General features: G+C 38.2%; 1 protein-coding gene across 5 annotated transcripts in view; it reads left to right on the top strand.

Annotated features, from left to right (window-relative positions):
• Positions 1-8527: 8527 nt before the first annotated feature.
• The window catches only part of LOC120444526 (meiosis regulator and mRNA stability factor 1), a 51328-nt gene continuing 40746 nt past the window's right edge, over positions 8528-19109 (top strand). For 2 of the 5 annotated variants that reach the window (XM_039624270.2, XM_039624268.2), the window contains exon 1: positions 8528-8661. The gene's annotated coding sequence lies outside the window, so the exon portion shown is untranslated. The remainder of the gene's footprint in view (positions 8662-19109) is intronic. The other 3 variants (XM_039624273.2, XM_039624269.2, XM_039624271.1) reach the window with 2 other exon arrangements.

Raw genomic sequence — 19109 nt, 5'->3', positions numbered from 1 at the left:
CTTAGATATATCAGCTATTCAGATAAAGCATTGCTTCGATCAAAATTATATAATAAGATAATAATGAAACATATTGATATTGGGCTTATTTCGTGGGGGCAAAACAATACTATTTCCAAAGGTGTATTTAATAATACGAATATTTTATTTGTGCACAATTATAACGCTTGAAGCATTTTTGCTGTTTTAAATATTGTTAGCCAAAAAGGCGCTGCACCCATCTATTACGTCATCGGCTAGCTGTCTCTGACTTCATAGTACATGCTACTCCTTGAAATCCTACATTCTTGAGGATTTGTAGGCGTTAGAGTGGGCGTGGCAAAAAGTTGTTTGGCAAATCGATAGAAATTTACAAGACCAATACAAAAATGAAAAAATATATCAAAAGTGTGGGCGTGGCAGTTTTGTGCGGTTTGTGGGCGTTAGAGTGGGCGTGGCAACATGAATCGACAATTTTGCGCTGCTTCTATGTCTCTGAAGTCTGTATGCTTATTCTCAACTTTCTAGCTTTTGTAGTTCCTGAGATCTCAGCGTTCATACGGACGGACGAACAGACAGACATACAGATCGACTCGGCTATTGATCAAGAATATATATACTTTATATGGTCGGAAACACTTCCTTCTGCCTGTCTAGTATACCCTTTTACTCTACGAGTAACGGGTATAATTATTTCTGAAGTGGTTATCATTACGAATGGTATTAAAAGTAACAAGACATGCACTGTCTGTAATTTTAAAAGAAATATAATATTTGTTAAAACCTAATGTTGTCTTTGTGAATAGTTCTGTGTCTAATACTGATTAATATTTTGTTAGGTAAGTGTTTCTTAACGATATCGCTTATCTTAGTTTAGTTTATTTCTTTCTTCATATTTGTCATAATTACTTTGGCGTGGGGAAATTGTCGATGTGCCAATTTTCTCCCTCTTTAGTTGAATTAGATCAGTATAATGTTGTTCAATTGTATTTGAAAAGATTATTATGTCATCCATATAAACATGAGAAGTTTATCCAACTGGTTCTCTTAATATATCGTCCATTGCTCTTTGAAATATTCTAGGGGCGTTTGTTAACCTAAATGGCATACGTAAGAATTCAAATTTCCCATTATTAATAGAAAAAGCTGTTTTTTCTATATCTGACTCTTTTATTAAAATTTGGTGGAATCCTGATTCCAAATCAATTGTTAAGAAATATTTTGACTTTCCTAAGTTAGATAATATTACAGACGGGTCTTGCATAGGGTATCTGTCCGGTATTGTGCTCTCGTTTAATTTTTTATAGTCAATAACTAGTCATGTTTTAGAGGGTACTACTAAGACTGGTGAATTATAGGGGCTTCAACTAGGTCTTATAATTTGTTCTTTTAACATTCTATCGATTTCATTATTAACGAAATCTGAGACCGACATAGCATACGGATATTGTTTGCTATAAATTGCCCTGTCATTGTCAGTATTTATTTCTCCTCGAATATCGGTTCGAAAAGGGATTTGCATATTTGTTTTAGAATAATCCTTTTCAATATTATTTATAATTTTATTATCGAAATCTTTTAATTAATATGAAATTATTATTAGATTATGAATTTTTTCTTTGTCGGAAAATTCAACGACGGCGTGTTCAGGATTTGTGGATCCCAAACCATTAGTTTTATTGTTGACGGATAATTCAACGTCGGCGTGATCAGGATTTTTTGATCCCAAACTTTTCAATTGTAATTTGACGGAATGAACATCGTCGGCGTGTTTAGGATTTTTTGATCCCAAACTTTTCAATTTTAATTTGACGGAATTAACATCGTCGGCGTGCTCGATATTATAAGATCTCGAGCTATAATTACTTCTTTCTGCAATAGCTGATTCAGTTTTATATTCTATTTGATTGCTAAAGTATTTATTTTATAATATATTCCTTTAATGGAAGAGTATTATTTTCTCCAATTAAACGCAAATCGTTTTTCTCCTCATTGTCATAACACTCTAGTTTTTCTTTTTTTTCCATTATATTCCAGAATACCTTTTTCTACATCTATTTTAGCTCCAATTTTCCTTAAGAGATTGTACCCAATTAATAAGTCAGATTCTAAATTTTATATTTCATAAAATATATGTTTCGCTTCAAATATTGTTAGTATGAGGTAATATTTTATAATTAAGTAACCATGAACTGTAGATACTCTCTTGTAAATTGGTAATTCTAATATTTTTAGTTGTGTTTTTGTATTTCTGTCTATTCATGTTATATGAGGTATTCCTCTGTAAGACTTTGCATTAAAAAATGTTCCTCATCAATGTTATTTATTCTCATACCTTTCTAGGCCAGCTCACTTACTGTCCCAGTTGCTTCCCTCTTTAATAAGATTTGTTGTTCAACTGTTTGTGCTTGGTTTTGATTATAATTATTTCTTTGTGCAAAAATATTATAATTCGGTCTGTTATTATTATACCCTCTGTTATAACTATTACTCGGACGATAATAATTTTTATTCGGACTATTATGATACTTTATGAAACTTTCTACTTCCATTGTGTAGTAGGCTAATCCTCTGGTCCCACTGAGATATCGATACTTATACTACACGATAACAATGTTAAACTTATGTTAAGACTATGTTAAGCTGATGTAAATTAGATTAAGAGTCAGTCTATGCTGGTGAGCGAAATAAAGAAGATCTGAAAAGAAAGCGATGTTATAAAACCATTTCACAAACGTGATTTTATAAAACCCTTCCACAAATTCAGAAGTGGTCAAACCTGCCAAATGAACCAGGTCGATCTCAGCAAATTTACAGCCAATTAAAAAGATTGCTTTCGGCATTGGGTTTACCAACCCAAGGCGTTAAAGCCGAATTAATGGCTCGTCTAGGGAAAATACCGCCCGCACAACGAGGCCAAGTACCAGAGGAGGAAGCCGGCCAGATTGCTGGAGGTCAGCCTGACACCGATCCTGAAATTACAACACAATCGTCGCAGGAAGGCTTTTCCGAGAATGTTCCAGATCACAACGAACTTCTTGGAATCATCGCGAAACTGAAGGCTGCGCTTATTACGCAGCAAAATGTGTTGCAACTGGCAAAAGCACGCTCCGCCACACATACACAGCAACAGGAAGAGAGACACGCACCGCCACACAAATGCAACAAGAGCAGTGATGATCTAGGCATTCCTACGAACCCAATTGGAAATTTACCAGGTGGCAACGCTGGCGGCAACGAGGAAGAAAGATCATTTGCCAGGGCTGGATCAGCAGTTTCAATAACTTACGCCAAAGAAGCTGCAGTCGACTTCGAAGGAAACATTGGTGCACGCAACTGGGTGGAACACCTTAAAAACATAGGCCAGATCTACAACCTAAATGATGACTGCCTACGGATGTTGTTCGTTACCAAAATGAGAGGTAACGCACAGCGTTGGCTACACGCCAACCCAACACGAATGCTAGCTTCTTTTGAGAGGCTGTGTAAGCAACTGATCTTAGCATTTGGAGAAACAGCGTCCAAATCAGAGCTTCGTCGGAAATTTGAGCAATGAAAATGGCAAAGGAACGAGCGTTTCACCATGTATTTTAAGGAAAAAATAATGATGTCCCAAACCGTCAATATGGACATGGAGGAACTGCTCGAGCATCTCATCGAGGAAATCCAATCGGCGAGCTAGCGTGATCAAGCCCGCATCCAAAGGTTCGCCAATCCGGAGCAGATGCTACTAGCATTTGCCCATGTACGCCTTTCGCAACAAACAGGAGGCTACGCACCAAAAAAGTCGACGACAGAGGCGGCGGAAGTCAACGACCTGTGTTGCAGGAACTGCAATTCCAAGGGTCATTTCGACAAAGACTGCCGCAAGCCAGCAAGAGCACCTGGATCTTATTTGCTTGTGGACAGAAGGGCCATTTTGTTGGAGAATGTCGTCTAAGGAAAAGCAACAACAACAGCAACGTTAACAACTATGTAAGAAGGTTTAAAATGATATTTGTTTATTTCACTGATTCACCCATTATTGCAGAGTGTCTCATAGATTCCGGGAGTGCGATTTCTTTTATTAAGCAATCAAGAATTTCATTTGAAGTTACATTACAAGCAGTTAACCAAGTGTATTACGGGCTAAACAAGAGCCAACTTAAAATATTCAGAAAAACTTTATGTTTCATTTTAAAAGAAAAAATAAAAATTCAATTTGAAGTGGTTGTTGTCGCTAATGAATCTATAAGGTACGATGTAGTACTGATGTAGTTATGTTTCATTTTAAAAGAAAAAAAAAAATAAATTTGAAATGGTTGTTGTCGCTAATGAATCTATAAGGTACGATGTAGTACTGGGAAGGGATTTTATGAATCAATATGGTTTGAGCATGATGCCCATAGTGCATCTCACTCTCTCTCTCTTTGTTATCTACTATCTCTTTGTTATCTACCTACATTAAGCTCGGGCGCTGCATTTCGGCTGTCTGTCCCGCCAGTTGTCACTTCTTCGTTTTTCGGCAAAGACTCAACTTGTGATTTCGATATAGCTCTTGGTCGGCTCTAGCTGCCAATATAATAAACAAAATAAACAGTATCGAAAAAATATTCGGCTGTTTGTTATTCGCAAACAGCTATTGAAAAAGCTCAATAGCTAAACATTTGGTGACCCCGACGTGATCGTGTTAATATGTATGCATTAATTAATGCACTTATCCCGTTTATAAATAAATATATCAATATATTAAAACGCAATCGGTTGGACAAGTGAGTGGTGATATATGTGATAGTGGCTGTGTTTAAGCGAGCTAGCATTATATACATACATATGTACATTGCTACATATATCAAGTGCAGCCGCCCCGTTACGTGCTTTGACTCCGCTTGCATTTTCGGCATGTGTTGTGTGCTCATCTTCCCGCTGAACCGAATTTAAAGCGATTTGTTGCTATGCCCGCAGAAAGTGACAAAAACAGGGTGACCTTTTTAAAGCGCAAAGCCAATGCTTTGTTCAGCAGGTTGCAGAGGCTACAAACGTCGCTGTCTAATGAGACGCTAAGCGGTTACGACGAACCAACTCTTACAGTGAGGCTGGAGCAGATTGATGAGCTGCAAAGTGTCTTCAATGTTCTGCATACAGAACTGGAGGAATTAGATTTCGGCGAAATTTGCAGTGAAATGAGCGAAAGTTTCGACGAATTCATCGTAGAATTCAAGGCTAGTGTGCGCGCGGAAATAGCCAAACGCAATGTGCATTTCGCGCCGCACTCAACGATTGCGGAAGGTGTTGTGCCCCACCAGTGTAGTGGTCCTCAAACGCAGCTGCGGCCGAGGCCGATGCCGTTGCCGCCTGTGCAGCTGCCAACGTTTGGCGGAGGCTACGCAAACTGGGCGGATTCTTACTCCGTGTTCACGAGCATAATCGACAGCCATCCGGACCTCTCCCACATTGAGAAATTTCAGCATCTGCGGTCATGTTTGAGGGATTCGGCGCTGGAAACTATCCGATCATTGGAGATCTCAAACGGCAATTACGAAGCGGCTTTAGAGTTGCTTCAAAAAAAAGGTTTGATAATCGGCGTCTCGTGTTTCAGGAGCACATCACCGATATTCTGGGTCTAAAGGTAGTAGTGGCATCGCTTCGGGAATTGTCGGACAAGTTAAACGCTCACATTCGTGCGTTGAAGGGTTTGGGCACCACTGAGCAAATCGCTGGCTGCATCATAGTGCAAGTGCTGCTGCAAAAGCTGGATGCCGCGACCCAAGCAAAGTGGGAGGAGCGCTTGGAGGATCCGGTCCTTGTCAACCTTATTCTGTCGTGGGAATCAATGGCTACATTCCTGGAGCAGTGATGCGCCAGGCGTTCAGGTGGGCAGAAATCGTTCGACGCTAGTTGCTACCACCCAAAATTCTCTTGGTTGCATGCTGTGCCATAGTGCAGAGCATGCCATATATTATTGCCCGCAATTTAGAGACTTAGCGCCAGTAGATCGTCTGCGCGAGGCAAAGAGACTAGCACTTTGCCTAAACTGCCTAAGGGCAGGTCATCAGCTACGGCAATGCAGCTCGAGCCGCTGCCGCACCTGTGGAATCAGGCATCATACGCTGCTCCATTTAGATGGACCGCCTTCCTCGCAGCCACATGTTCCGGTGTCTTCAAGCCTTCTGCCCCGCTTTCGACTTCTTCTACGCTAATTGCCCAGGATCTCGGTAGTGACCTTGTGCTGCTAGGCACTGCAACCGTTCTAGTGCAGAATCGGTCGGGACTCTTCGTTCCCTGCAGGGCCTTGTTAGATTCTGGCTCTCAACTGCACTTGGTCACCTCTCGGTTTGCAAATCAACTGCAACTTAAGAGGTCGATGTCGTCTGGCTCCGTCACTGGAATCGGGGATTCCAAGTTCGCGACTGATGGATTCTCTGTAGAAATTGCGATGCGGTCTGCCACTTCTAATTTCTCAACGACCATAACAGCAGTTATCGCTCCCAATATCACGGATCGCCAGCCAAGCTTAAGTGTGGACATTGGGGACAGGAAGATTTCAGAAAACGTGCACGTTGTGTCTGGAGGCGGCGCGCGCCCGTAGCGCCTTAATAGCTTCACGCGTTCCTTTTTCAGCCAGTGAGGAAAACAGTCCCGGCCCAATAGTTCAAGCCACGAAGGAGGAGGTAGATTGCGAGTCGTCACTCTGGGCGCATGGACCCGCCTATCTTATGGAGCCTGAAAGAGATTGGCCAACAGCTGTTTGTCCTGACAAACCGGTGCTTGAGCTTCGTCAAAGTGTGTTCATCGTAAAGTCGCCGTACGTAGATGTAATTGCTAGCTCCAAAATTTGCAAATTCTTGCCTCTCACTGCAGCGAGTGTTTGCATACATTTACAAATTTTGTAGTGGAATCACCGTCTCACCGTCGCACACATTCAAGAGGGTACTCAGATGATGCTGTGTTTGGTGCAGCGCGCGCATTTATGGGAGGACATGCAGTCCCTAAAAACGCTGGGAAGAGTTTCCTCGTCTAGTCCCATATCCTCGCTTTCGCCGCTCCTGGATCAATTTGGACTTCTTAGAGTAGGCGGTCGCCTCCGGAATTCGTCATTGGACTTTGATGGCCGCCACCCGGGACTCCTATTTTAAGTTCACTTATTTAAAATTTCACATAAAGTTTAAAAGTTTGTATAACATATGATTTTAATGTTAATGTGTTTTCTTTTCTCTTCGCTTTTCTAGTTTCACTTCCACTTTTTTTGTTGGACAATTATAAATTACGTTGAAAATTTTTCGCGCATTGGTATTGCGAATTATTTATGAGAACTGTACTATTTTATAAAATTTAATTTATTTTCCACTCGAAGCCCTTTTGTATCCTACCGACTGCGTCAATGAAATGTTTTACTAATGACACCGCTAAGAACAAAAAAAAAACGTGGAGTAATAGTTTTCACGTCTTTATTTCTTTGATCTCAGCTTTAAACTAAATTCTTGTGACAAAAATCTTACTAGTGCTGCCCCTTTGCTTACATTATTTCGCCCGCTTGGTATATTGATTTTATACAATAATTGAAGATTTAGAGTTGGCTCCGAATGTGGGTTGTTTACATTGCATGCTGGATATTAATATATCTTTGAACAGTAGTAAATATCAGTATATGTCGCTATATGAATGCTCTGTTTCATACGAAGATGCAGACTGCCAAACCGAGGCCTTGGCTTCATAAAATAAAGTAGTTTGTGTAGTTGTTGCGCCAGGCAGACAATTATCGTTTCCACTGACTGAATGCCATCAACAAATTTTAAGGCATTATTATGCGCACGAATAATTTTTGGTGTCCTCCTGCTCTTTCATTATATATAGTTAATTCAAAATAGAATTTAAAAAATTTTTCGCCAAAAAATAGGGAATCTGGCCTAGTCTGGATTTGACGAAAGAAATGAAATGAAATCTAGATTTCCAACTTTGTATTCTCAAAAACAAGAGAGAACGCTATATTCGAGTTCCCGGACTATCTGATACCCGTTACTCAGCTTGTATCATTGCGAATAAGAAATTTCAGCACTGACCATTTTTGGCGGTTTGCGGGCGTTATACTGGGCGTGGCAAAATATTTTTGGAAAATAGACCAAATTTACAATATTAACAAAAATTTGCAAAAAAATGAAAACATTTTACAACAGTGTAAGCGTGGCAGCATTGGGCGGTTTGTGGGCGTTAGAGTGGGCGTAGCAACATGGGTCAACAAACTTGCGCTGCGTCTATGTCTCTAGAGTCTTCATGCTTAATCTCAACTTTCTAGCTTTTGTAGTTCCTAAAATCTCGACGTTCATACCGACTGACAGACGGACATGGCATATCTGTCTGACAAGTGAACCTTTTTTTCTATAAAAGTATGAAAATATTGAATTTATTTTTTTTTTGTTGGGAGGAGTGCATGTTTAAGATACTACACACTTGATAAACCACAACAAAATGAATTTATATAAAAATAACAATTTCATTAACCCCGTAGACTATTCAGTCAACTTCCAGTGCATATTCTCGCTGCCTTCCAGCCTCCACACAAGTCTTTTTTTTTCTACCCACGTATGCAGCCCTCAGTTGTTTAAGGGACAACAAAGTCTAAGCTTCGCATGTGCCGTGTTGTCTTAAAAGTATTTTTTGAGTTTTATTGTCATAAATTATATAATTAGTACATCTACCATACAGGTAAGTTCAAACAAAAGTGCCAACAAGATCGACATTTTGCTATTTTTAAAAGAGTAATTAAATGATTAAATAGCTAGTTTCAAGCCTATGATTATAGTACCAAAATGATTTAAAAATTATCTTTAATGATTTTAAGATAGCTCTTATGAATTAATTGCCCTTTTCTAAGATCTATAATATATGGTTAAGCCTCTATGCAAATAATTTAAACAAGTTTGCTCAACATTACAGTAACTGCATTTCGCGCGGGAGTATTGCATGAAAAAATGATATACATACACTACACACATTGGCATACATAGGGCCAAAGAGTAGCTAAACGCTGAATTTGATGTACGTATAAATTGCACACAAACTCAGCGCTAAGCACATCTCTTATTCATACATAAAATAAGTTTTGTATTGAAGTGTATTTTAATTGCAAAGGATGTGGTGTCTTATTGCAACGCGTGCATCTTATGAAAGGGTGAAGGGTGCTGGTATTTGTACTGATGTACATATGTAAAAATTTAAACTAAGTAGACAGCCCTAGCATATAATTAATAATTATATTAATTATAATTATATTATATTAATAATTATATTAACAAATATTAAAAAATTTGATGCATCGATCATTGATGGTTTTTTCGATTTATTATTATTTGGAAATTTCTAACAAAAAAAAAAAAATGATAGATGTATTGAATTTTTGTGTATTGAATATTTCTAAAATAATATGATCAGATTAATGCCGTTTCATTTGGAAAATAATATAAAATTAAAACTAATACAATTTAGTTGAATAGCCATTAGTAGCATATGATCTACTTGCTTAGGCGTTGAATCTTATTAATTACTATTATATATTTGCCGACATTCTGTTTTGAACAGATGAAATGCCGAGATATCTGGAGATATAGAAGCTAGAAATCATAGATGAGTTTTTTTGATAGTTTCCAACAAAGCTGGTAAAACTAAATAAGTCTGAAATCTCTTCGCTAACAGACAGGAATCTCTTATAATGAAAATCCATCCATCTGGTATCAAGAATTTAAAATCATATGCTAATCACATTGATGCATTAATGGTCCCGTTTAAGAACACTTTATTTCACAACAAATATTCTTTGAAATTACGTAAATGTCAAACAAACTTCTTAGTCCCTACTGAGAACGGAACACCATAGTTTACTCAAACCATCAAATATTTTACCATTCCTTTAATTTGATTTAAAAGATAATTTCTCCTATGCCAACAACTTTTACTGGTCAAGCAATGTATTTTTTTGCACGCATCGTATTAGGCAATATAGGCATTTCAAAAAGGTATGGTAACCCCATAATGAAGATGAAATTTTCTTTCATTTCTGGTGCGTGTAAAACATTCTGCAAAGTAAAGTTGCGGTATTTTTTTCTAACGGTTATGATACCTTTTCCCACTTTTCTAATTACCCTGTAATCGGTTAACACTTGTGCTATATACATATGTATGTAGGTATGTATATTGATAAACGGACATTGACAGTACCAGCTAGGGGCTTCAAACTGTCGGTAGTCCCCCGAGAAAACTACTATTATGTTAAAGCTGTGTATTCTTTAACAGCTCGTTCCTGATGTAGCTTTAACACTGTCCGTAATTAAAGCAATCCAAGTTTTCGCCTGCAACTTTGCCATTTCTACTCCTTCCCCTCCATCTAAAAGCATATTAATCTACCACGCATCTAACAAGGACGTAGTGTCCCACGCTTCTATATTCTCAAATGAAGTGCCAAAATTTTACTATAATATAAATCCAATTGTATAGTATAGAGGGTTGAATTTTTTTTCTATGCTAAGTGTGATCATTTATATTGCCCTATGATGACTATATTCTGTCAGTTCTATCTGTCCGCTGGCACCGCTATCCATGATCACGTCCAACACCTGTACATGGACAAGCACACAGGGCATTTAGATTGCCCAAACGACAAAGTATTTTCTATCCAGTTAACCAATTTTGACAAAAAACATTTATTCCGCATTACTCCTGTTTTACGCGGTAAAGAGTAAACCATAGTTTAATTAACTTTAGGGGAAGGAAAACTAGGCTTAAGTCCCATGTCCCTTTGGGGGTCTTTCCGAGCATTAATTAATCGGCGCACAATTTGGTCTTGTACTTACATATGTATGTATTAGCTATTAAAGTATTTTATACCAACTGTGAGGACTGCGTTAGACATTTGCCATTCGAATAGAGTTCATTTTATATTTTTGATATTCGAAAAGAATGTTTTTTTCCAGTGCGAAATTTTAAACACACTTAATTTTTATACCCGTTACTCGTAGAGGCAGAAGTAAGCGTTTCCGACCATATAAAGTATATATATTCTTGATCAGGATCCATAGACGAGTCGATCTGGCCATGTCCGTCCGTCTGTCCGTATAAACGTCTTGAAAAATGTTTGGATATTTTTTAATTTTCTTATTTGTATTGTCAATTTCTATCGATCTGCAGACTCTTTACCACGCTCACCCTAACGCCCACAAACCGGCCAAAACTGTCACGCCCATACTTTTAAAAAATGTATTGAAATTTTTTTTACATTTGTTCGTCTTGGAAATTGAACTCTATTTACCAAAAATCTTTTTCTACGCCCACAAACCGATTATAGCGTTCTCTCTTGTTTGCTCTCCATCTTTGTATTGAAGCATATATATGAAGCATATTAAAGCATATTATTTTGGTTTTTGTAAGGGCTTGGGATGCAAATTTTGTTTATTTTCGCGCTACGCTTCTTTACTCCTTGCATATCCAATCCCTCAGATATCGATATCAGTGATCTCCCATATTTCGTATTTACTTACACGATAACGTTTTTAGATCAAGGTGGCTTTTACGCGGCAGTTATATCCCTGCGTTCTGTATAAACACCTTTTTTTGCGCTTTAAAACTTTCTGTGATAATGTTAATAAAGTCACGTTAGTGTCAAAATATAGCAATAATATTTAATGCCACACTAAAAATGTATTCAACATGGATCCTATCGTACATCAGCTTATCGTCTGTTTTTACGTAATAAATACTCAATACTTATCGATCTTTGAGTGGAAAGAAACAGAAAACATGCTCCTTCAATTTATACACAAAACGAAATTTTTGGTATTGTATGTATATAAAAATATAATTATTTACATGATTATATTTATATTAACATTGATATTTAAATACGTTACTCGTAGAAAAAAAGGTTATAATAGAATCCTTGAAAAGTGATTAACAGGTAGAAGAACCTTTATGTATACCTCCTTATGAACTTAGAACTTTATGAACTTTAACTCTCGGAACCTTTAAAATCTAGAAACTTAAGACTAACTAAGCAGTTCCTAAAAACGTCCAAGCCGTGCAAGGTTGTTTTAAAACGGATCCACGTTTTTTTCCAATGTTGTGACCATTGTTATTGCACAACCTGCAAACAAAGTTGCGGGATTTTGCATTTGTATGAAAAACAAGAGAGAACGCTATAGTCGAGTTTCCCGATTATAAAATGCCCGATACTCAGTAACGTTTCCAAGTTGTCTATTGCCAGCTTCTTGTATCTAAGTAATACTTGATTTTCATCGGATATTGTTTGGTAAATCCCCATTAGTCTGTAGTTTATGTCTGCTACCTTAGGAATTACCAGAATATACAGAAGTGCGGCCTGGTTTGTATGTATTGTTGGCTAGAGAATTCCACCGCTTCAACTAGATTTTGGTAAGAAAGGCTGTCAATTTCCAATAGGCTTGTCTCGTTGACGCAATTAATGCCTTTCCTCTTCACCCATAAATAAAAGCGTTTTCTACCTATTTAAAAAAGTTTATGCTTTTAGTACGATTTATGAAAAGAAAATCATGGTTGTTAATTTTTGAGTAGAAGTCCTGAAGAGTGATTGGTTCCCTTGAATCATTCGTATTCCAGGGTTTACCTATTAATAGACTTCTCCCGTTTGACCTTTCAATCGTTACAATAGATTGGTCCCAGCCAATAGCCGCACTCTGAGTGCTCTTCCATAAGATAAGCTCTTGTTTTTAAAACTTCTTACTAATATATCATTATCATTATTGCCTCAAATTCAAATTTCTAGGGGGAGAATTTTGCAGTTATTAGAATATTTAAAAGATACCAACAGACAAAATAAATAGGAATATTGACTTGATCTAATAATAAATGGCAAAATCGGTTTTAAAATACTTTTAATTTTAGATGGTTCTAATTCATGAATATTCCTCAAGATTTCAAAAGTCTCACTACTGCATACGTAGTCTCAATAATGCATACAGCATCGATTTCGATTACAGAAAGAGTGCATCTCTGAATATTAGAAATTAAAGCGATTTATTACTGTTTAATTGAAAGATTTATTATATTTGCGAAGGAAATGGACAAAACTGTGAACAAAGCGGCGTTTAATGCCTATATCGGCAGTATTGCTCAATCCACGCTTTTGCGCGGTGCTGAACAGTTCACAGGAAGTTGATCGACTACGCAGTAGCGTCTTGCCCACTGTTTTACATCTAGGATGCTTCATCCTGTAAGGAATTTAAAACCAGCAATGAGGCTTTCAGGGATGATATTAAGAGGACAAACGGTAGGATCAACGCCTTCGAATCAGAGAACGAAACCCTTACCCCGGTGATTGCCGCCCGGGTGGCACTACCGCATGCGCGCAATGAGTTTGAGTTGAATGAAACCGTCACACTTCATTATCGTGTGAAGGAACTTTATACGATTGAGGGGCAATGCGAGAGATTGAGATGGCGTATAAGTCGACGACTGGCAGAAGATTAGGAGGGTTAACATTACATTATGCGGATGGAGGTCAACAAACATCTCTTACTGATTCTTAACGGTTTGAAAAGCATGCGTCATCCAGCGGAAGTAGTGAGAGCCTCCTCCGAACATTCAAGAGCCCTGACGTTTTCGTTGTTAGGTCCGTCGGCCCCACTCTCTGCCGAACATGGTCAAGGCACATCGTCTGACCCTTATTACGACCAATTCTGCGTCTCCCTCTTCAGGACATAATGAACGCAACGGCTGGTCCAGAGGCACACATGGAAGAAGGCCCACGTTCTATGACCGGAGAATAATTAGAATACCAATCAAGAAATGAGGCTTAGTTACAATTGTTGTCAACACTGACGCGAACAAGAATTTCATTAGCCCTTGAATTGTTGCCGGATCTACCGTTCTCTAGGAATAACACACCGCTTGGCGGGACGACGCTCTTTAGAATTTGGTAGACAGGGCAAAAACTGCTTAATGATGTCCCCTGGTATTAAAATTCAACTTCTCGCCAAAAGAAATCTCAATGTTAACTTTCTGTCGGACAAGGAACTTCCAAAAGAGGTGAGACGAACCTTGAGGGCATTGATAAATTAATATTCACAGCTTCTTGAGCCGTTGACGCTAGGTGAGGCCGTTAATATTTGTATCAAGGTAATAAGCCGGACGAACACCTAAGATCCAATCTAAACGAAAAGCTATCCATAGCCGGTTAACATGAGGGCCGAAGTAGATAGGCAGATTGGGTGTACTTCTGACGGAGGGTATTACAATTCTCCGATCTCGGTGGTTCCTGATAACCAAAACCAAACGGTGGAAAAATACCGGCTGGTCACTCATTTCAAACGCCGAAATGCCGTCACGATTTTCAACACGTACCAGATCCAGATATAAATTACACATTAGTCTATATTGGTGAAGGTGAGAATTTCAACCAGCTCCGATTTCACCAGATACACATGAAACAATCCAATTCCGCCAAAATAGCATTATAGAATGGGAAATACGAGTTTCTCCGCATCCCCTTCGGGATAAAAATCGTTGAGGTGAACCTGTAAAAACCCAATTTAAGTTAAATTTGAGGAATTATCTCAAGGTCTCGGTCATAAGCAACGAAGCTTAATTACTTACGCGCTCTGGATATCGAGCTTTATTACATGCCGACCCAGAAAAGCGAAGTTAATGAGCATATCGAGAGGTTTCACTCCAACGTCCTCGAGTTTTACCGATGCTTGAAATGCACCCTGGTTTTAAGTTTACCGAATTGGTTGCTATAGCAATGGATATGTACAGCCACTGTGTTCACTGGGTTAACAATAAAGAGCCAGCAGACCTATTTTTCGACCGTTCTGACCGAATAAATTATCAGGGTTAGACGGATTCCATTATCCATTAAAATTTTAAACGTTAGGGGATTAATAGGAAATCGACATTAACTTGCGATTTAATTACACATTAAGAATAGGTCCAACCCCATTTCCTATAGACAAAGCGACACAATGTCGCGAGTAAGCCAATCAATACTAAAGCAGTCCAGGTAAAGGAAAACAGAAAGGTTACGCAGAAAACCACGTCGAAAAAATTCTTCACAAGTTTCTTTGAGACTCTAACAAAAAGAAAAAAAGATTGTTTACCACTTCACTAATCTAAACACATTCACCAAGTCAAAAATTGTAACCGTTAATTATAATTCTACACACCCTAAGTCGTCTAAAATTAACTAATGCCCCCCAAAAAAATTATGTATGATACTCTCCTCGTAATTGAGTAATTTTGGTCAAGTCCGCCTATCAACAGATTAGGATCAACACAAGGCTATTACGAGGCACGCTTGGAACTGGTCGAGTACGGAACAATGTTCCTGTCTAACTTCAAGGGACTGTGGAAGACGGACGTACATCGCATCATCTCGGGAATCATCGGCATCATCGGGAACAAACATCGTACAGTTCACAAACGAGACGATCAACGTGATATAGGGAAATTACAACAGCTGCGCGTCGGCCCAACGAATGGCTATGGCGGCTTTGAATTTATTTTCTTGAAGATACTTGTCCTAAAACCATTTTAAAGCGCAGCTTGCGGTTGGAAATTAAGCTTTTGTCAATGACGATACCTTTCTCATTGGTGTGTCCTGTTAAGTGCAAAAGCTTATTCTTGAAATTGTCGAGGAAGTACTGAACCGATTTTCATCATCTAGCTTTCATTTTAAGGAGCAAAAAAAAGAATGCATTATAGACTAAGGATTTTAGAAACAAATCATTTCTGGACACTTTTTAACAGTAATTAGATCGAATTTTTCTGTGAAAATCTCTAATTTTAATTTTCGGAGTTTGTTAATTTTTAATTCATTTTCTAATTATTTAACGAATTTCGAAAACATGTTAATTCATAGAGAACTAATAAAACCTCCCGAGTAAGAAAATGTTTGATTTGTAGATTTCAGACTTAATTGTGGCTAGCATTTCTTAAAGCGACTGAAAAAAAGTACTTCTTCTGCAGCCTTTAAAAGTAGTTCTCTCCTTAAGCCTCTGGCTCACTTTTTGGCTGGGTCTACGGCCGCCTAGTTGTCGTAATAGCGGGTATGCAGAGCCGTTGCTGACCATCCTCATTCCAAACATTGCATGGTATTGCTCCATACCGATTGACTCATGTTGATCGCAACTTTGCTGATTCGTTGCAATCGTAGCTCGGTATTGGGGAATAGAGTTCGGTTTTAAATTGTCGAATGCCATAGCGGTACATTATATAAGCAAATTGATTCAGAGTGTATAAATTCTGTCACGCCTTAGAGATGAAAAATGTTTGGTTCGAGGAATTTGACTACCTCTGTTGCAACTGCATCTCATAGGCTGTAGACAAATTTGTTAATGGGTTTGCTGACCTTCTATACTTCGCACTCCTTTACTATCTTTTGCACATCCACCGACATTCCTACCATAATTTTGATAGGGGCTTGTGTAGTTCCCCATGCCCTGCAATCATGGCATTGTGTGCTCTCCAAGATAGATAAGATCGTAGTTCGGAGGGAACACAGAGTTTTCACACACTGTCGTTGTTAATAGCGTCATCCTCCTCCTTACTTCTGTCTACATTTATTGTTCGCGCGTTGTAAACAACATTACAAGGAGCTCTTCAAAAGTATGTGAACAGACCAACACGTCGACAGGGTACACGAATACATGGTCGCGTAGCGCTGCCGGAATAACTTTAACCATTAGTCTGATTCCCAAAAACCGATTCCAAAATGGAATCCTTGCGTCAGACCGATCACGATATTCAAGGAAATCCAAGTTTGGTCCTTTCCTTCTAAGGGTAGTGTGATGGCTCCTGTAACTAAAGTTTCATCGCTGCTGGCGAGGCGTTCGTTCGCTTTGTTGTCTGTGTTTGATTACTACTCATAATAATGAGATAAAAAGGTTGAGGGTGCGATCAATAATACTCTTTTTGGTAAAATAAATTCTTACGGCCTTAAGTCTCAAACATAAAATCAAACAACTAACCGGAGGGTTGTTGGTAGGTGCCCTGACACGGTTACATTAGGCTGTTTAACCGACACATTCGGAATCATCAACCAAGTGCTATTTAACTGATACGCTCGGAATTCACCACCCGCGGTTTCCCTAGACTGCTTCGGCGGCGTCGGTCAAAGAAACTAAAAATCGTCCCCCGCCCAAAATAGTCATAGAAAGCCATAAAGACTCGAACCTCTCAAACGACCTGGCTCATTAGTCGGAAAGCTGACCCAGTACCGCGATATAGAAACGAGTACAGAATCGACGAAATATAAAAACATTAGTAAGAAATATGATTGAATATTTTGGGTACGTAGTTTCTAGTGTACCTGCTTGGAACAGAAAACTTCAACTTCACCACGATTCTAGGGAGGGTAAATTTATATGCTGGGTTCAGTAAAATCGAATTTTTGAAATTTGAATTAATTTAATTAAGCGTTTTCCCATGACTCAAAACTAAATATTTTCATTAAATATCGTATGCCCACCCCTAAAAATAGTTTTTATCGTATGCCCACCCTTAAAAACCAAAGTATTTTCGTTTGCCCACCCTTAAAGAAAAGATTATCGTTTGCCCACCTTTTAAAACTAAATATTAAAAAAAAAAAAACGTTTTCCCACACGTTAAAAATAGTTTTTATCGTTTGCAAACCCTTAAAAATAAATATTATACGTATGTATGAATCCATGTCTCTGTAAGCTTACTGCAGTTCCACAATTCATCCCTACGAAAAACTATCACAAACTCATCGTCTGCACAGCCGATAAAATAAAATAACTAACTATTATACTAACTATAATATAACTTTTATAAAATCTATAAAATTGAGGAGTCTCGTGTGTGTTCTTTTTCTACGGAGTTCGAGCCAGTTTCGTTTCAGTTGCTTTGGAGAACTTAAAACTTAAACTTAAAAAAAAATTTTAGTATGATGTATACGAACATGTCTTAAATCAATTTACCTTAAATGATCACTATTGTGAGTTGTAATTGTTGTTATTTATTTTTGAGACAACGCTTTATTCTTAAATTGGTTATATTTTTAAAACTAAAACTTTTTTTTTAATCTAAAGGGTGGGGCCTCGTGGTGTAGTGGATAGCGCAACTACCTGCTAACCACGGGGTCGTGGGTTCAAACCCCACCCATGACGAGAGCATGGCCATACAAAACTTCCTCTCTGAAATGCTCTTCTAACTCTTAGAAAGTATTCTTCCACATAAAAAAAATGCCTATTACAAAAATTTTTGGCAACTTCCACTTGCCCTTGAATGCCGATTACCGATTCAATGCGTTCAAAACAGGTGCGTTCCAACAGGTGATCCATACTCAATAATCAGACGGACTACTGAAATGAATAAGGTTTTGGTCATGTAAGGATCATCAAATCCCTTTGACCGCCTTTTTATATAATAAGTTTATATAATAAGTCATGGTGAAACATGACATTGTCATGACTCAAAATCAATATATGCTGTCATAGGCAATTGCTCTGCTAAGCCATGCTAATTGCGAGTATCTGAAGAGTATCTCCTTAAGCCTCTGGCTCACTTTTTGTCTTAACAGCGGGTATGCAGAGCCGTTGGTGCTCATCCTCATTCCGAACATTGCATGGTATTGTCATTATTCTGTTTTCGAGTTATTCCGTCCAAAGTGCACCCATTTAGAGTGTGAGTCGCGTATCTTGACACTTTACACTTCGAGCCATTTAATTCTAGTACGTTATCACGGCACCCTATTCGGCAGCTATCTAGATCGGATTGTAAGTCCAAATGACTAGAAATGTCTTTATGCTCAAGGCAGAATTTAACATCATCTGCAGATATGACTTGGAGAATACAAGAAAGAGAATTTTTAAATAGGACCCGTTGCGTCCTGCCATTCAGATAACATAAACTTAAATTTAGAAGATCAACAGGGAACCTAATAAATCAAGTTTCCTTACTATAAGAAAGTCAGTGTAGATGACATCTGTTTAAAGATTGTTTTTAAAGCCCTGTAAAACCAGGGAAGTTGGCTCCAAAAGGTTTGTGGTTGTTGATCTGCGTTTGAAAAAAACATGCTGACATGGTGATATAATTGACCTACAAAGGTGCTGCAAATGGGGAGCGTTAACATTTTCGAAAAGCTTAAAGATAGCCGACAATATACAGAT

Source organism: Drosophila santomea, chromosome 2R, assembly GCF_016746245.2.
Source record: "Drosophila santomea strain STO CAGO 1482 chromosome 2R, Prin_Dsan_1.1, whole genome shotgun sequence".
Taxonomy (NCBI): domain Eukaryota; kingdom Metazoa; phylum Arthropoda; class Insecta; order Diptera; family Drosophilidae; genus Drosophila; species Drosophila santomea.
Note: the sequence above shows the minus strand (reverse complement) of the source record. Positions and strands in the feature narration are given on the sequence as shown.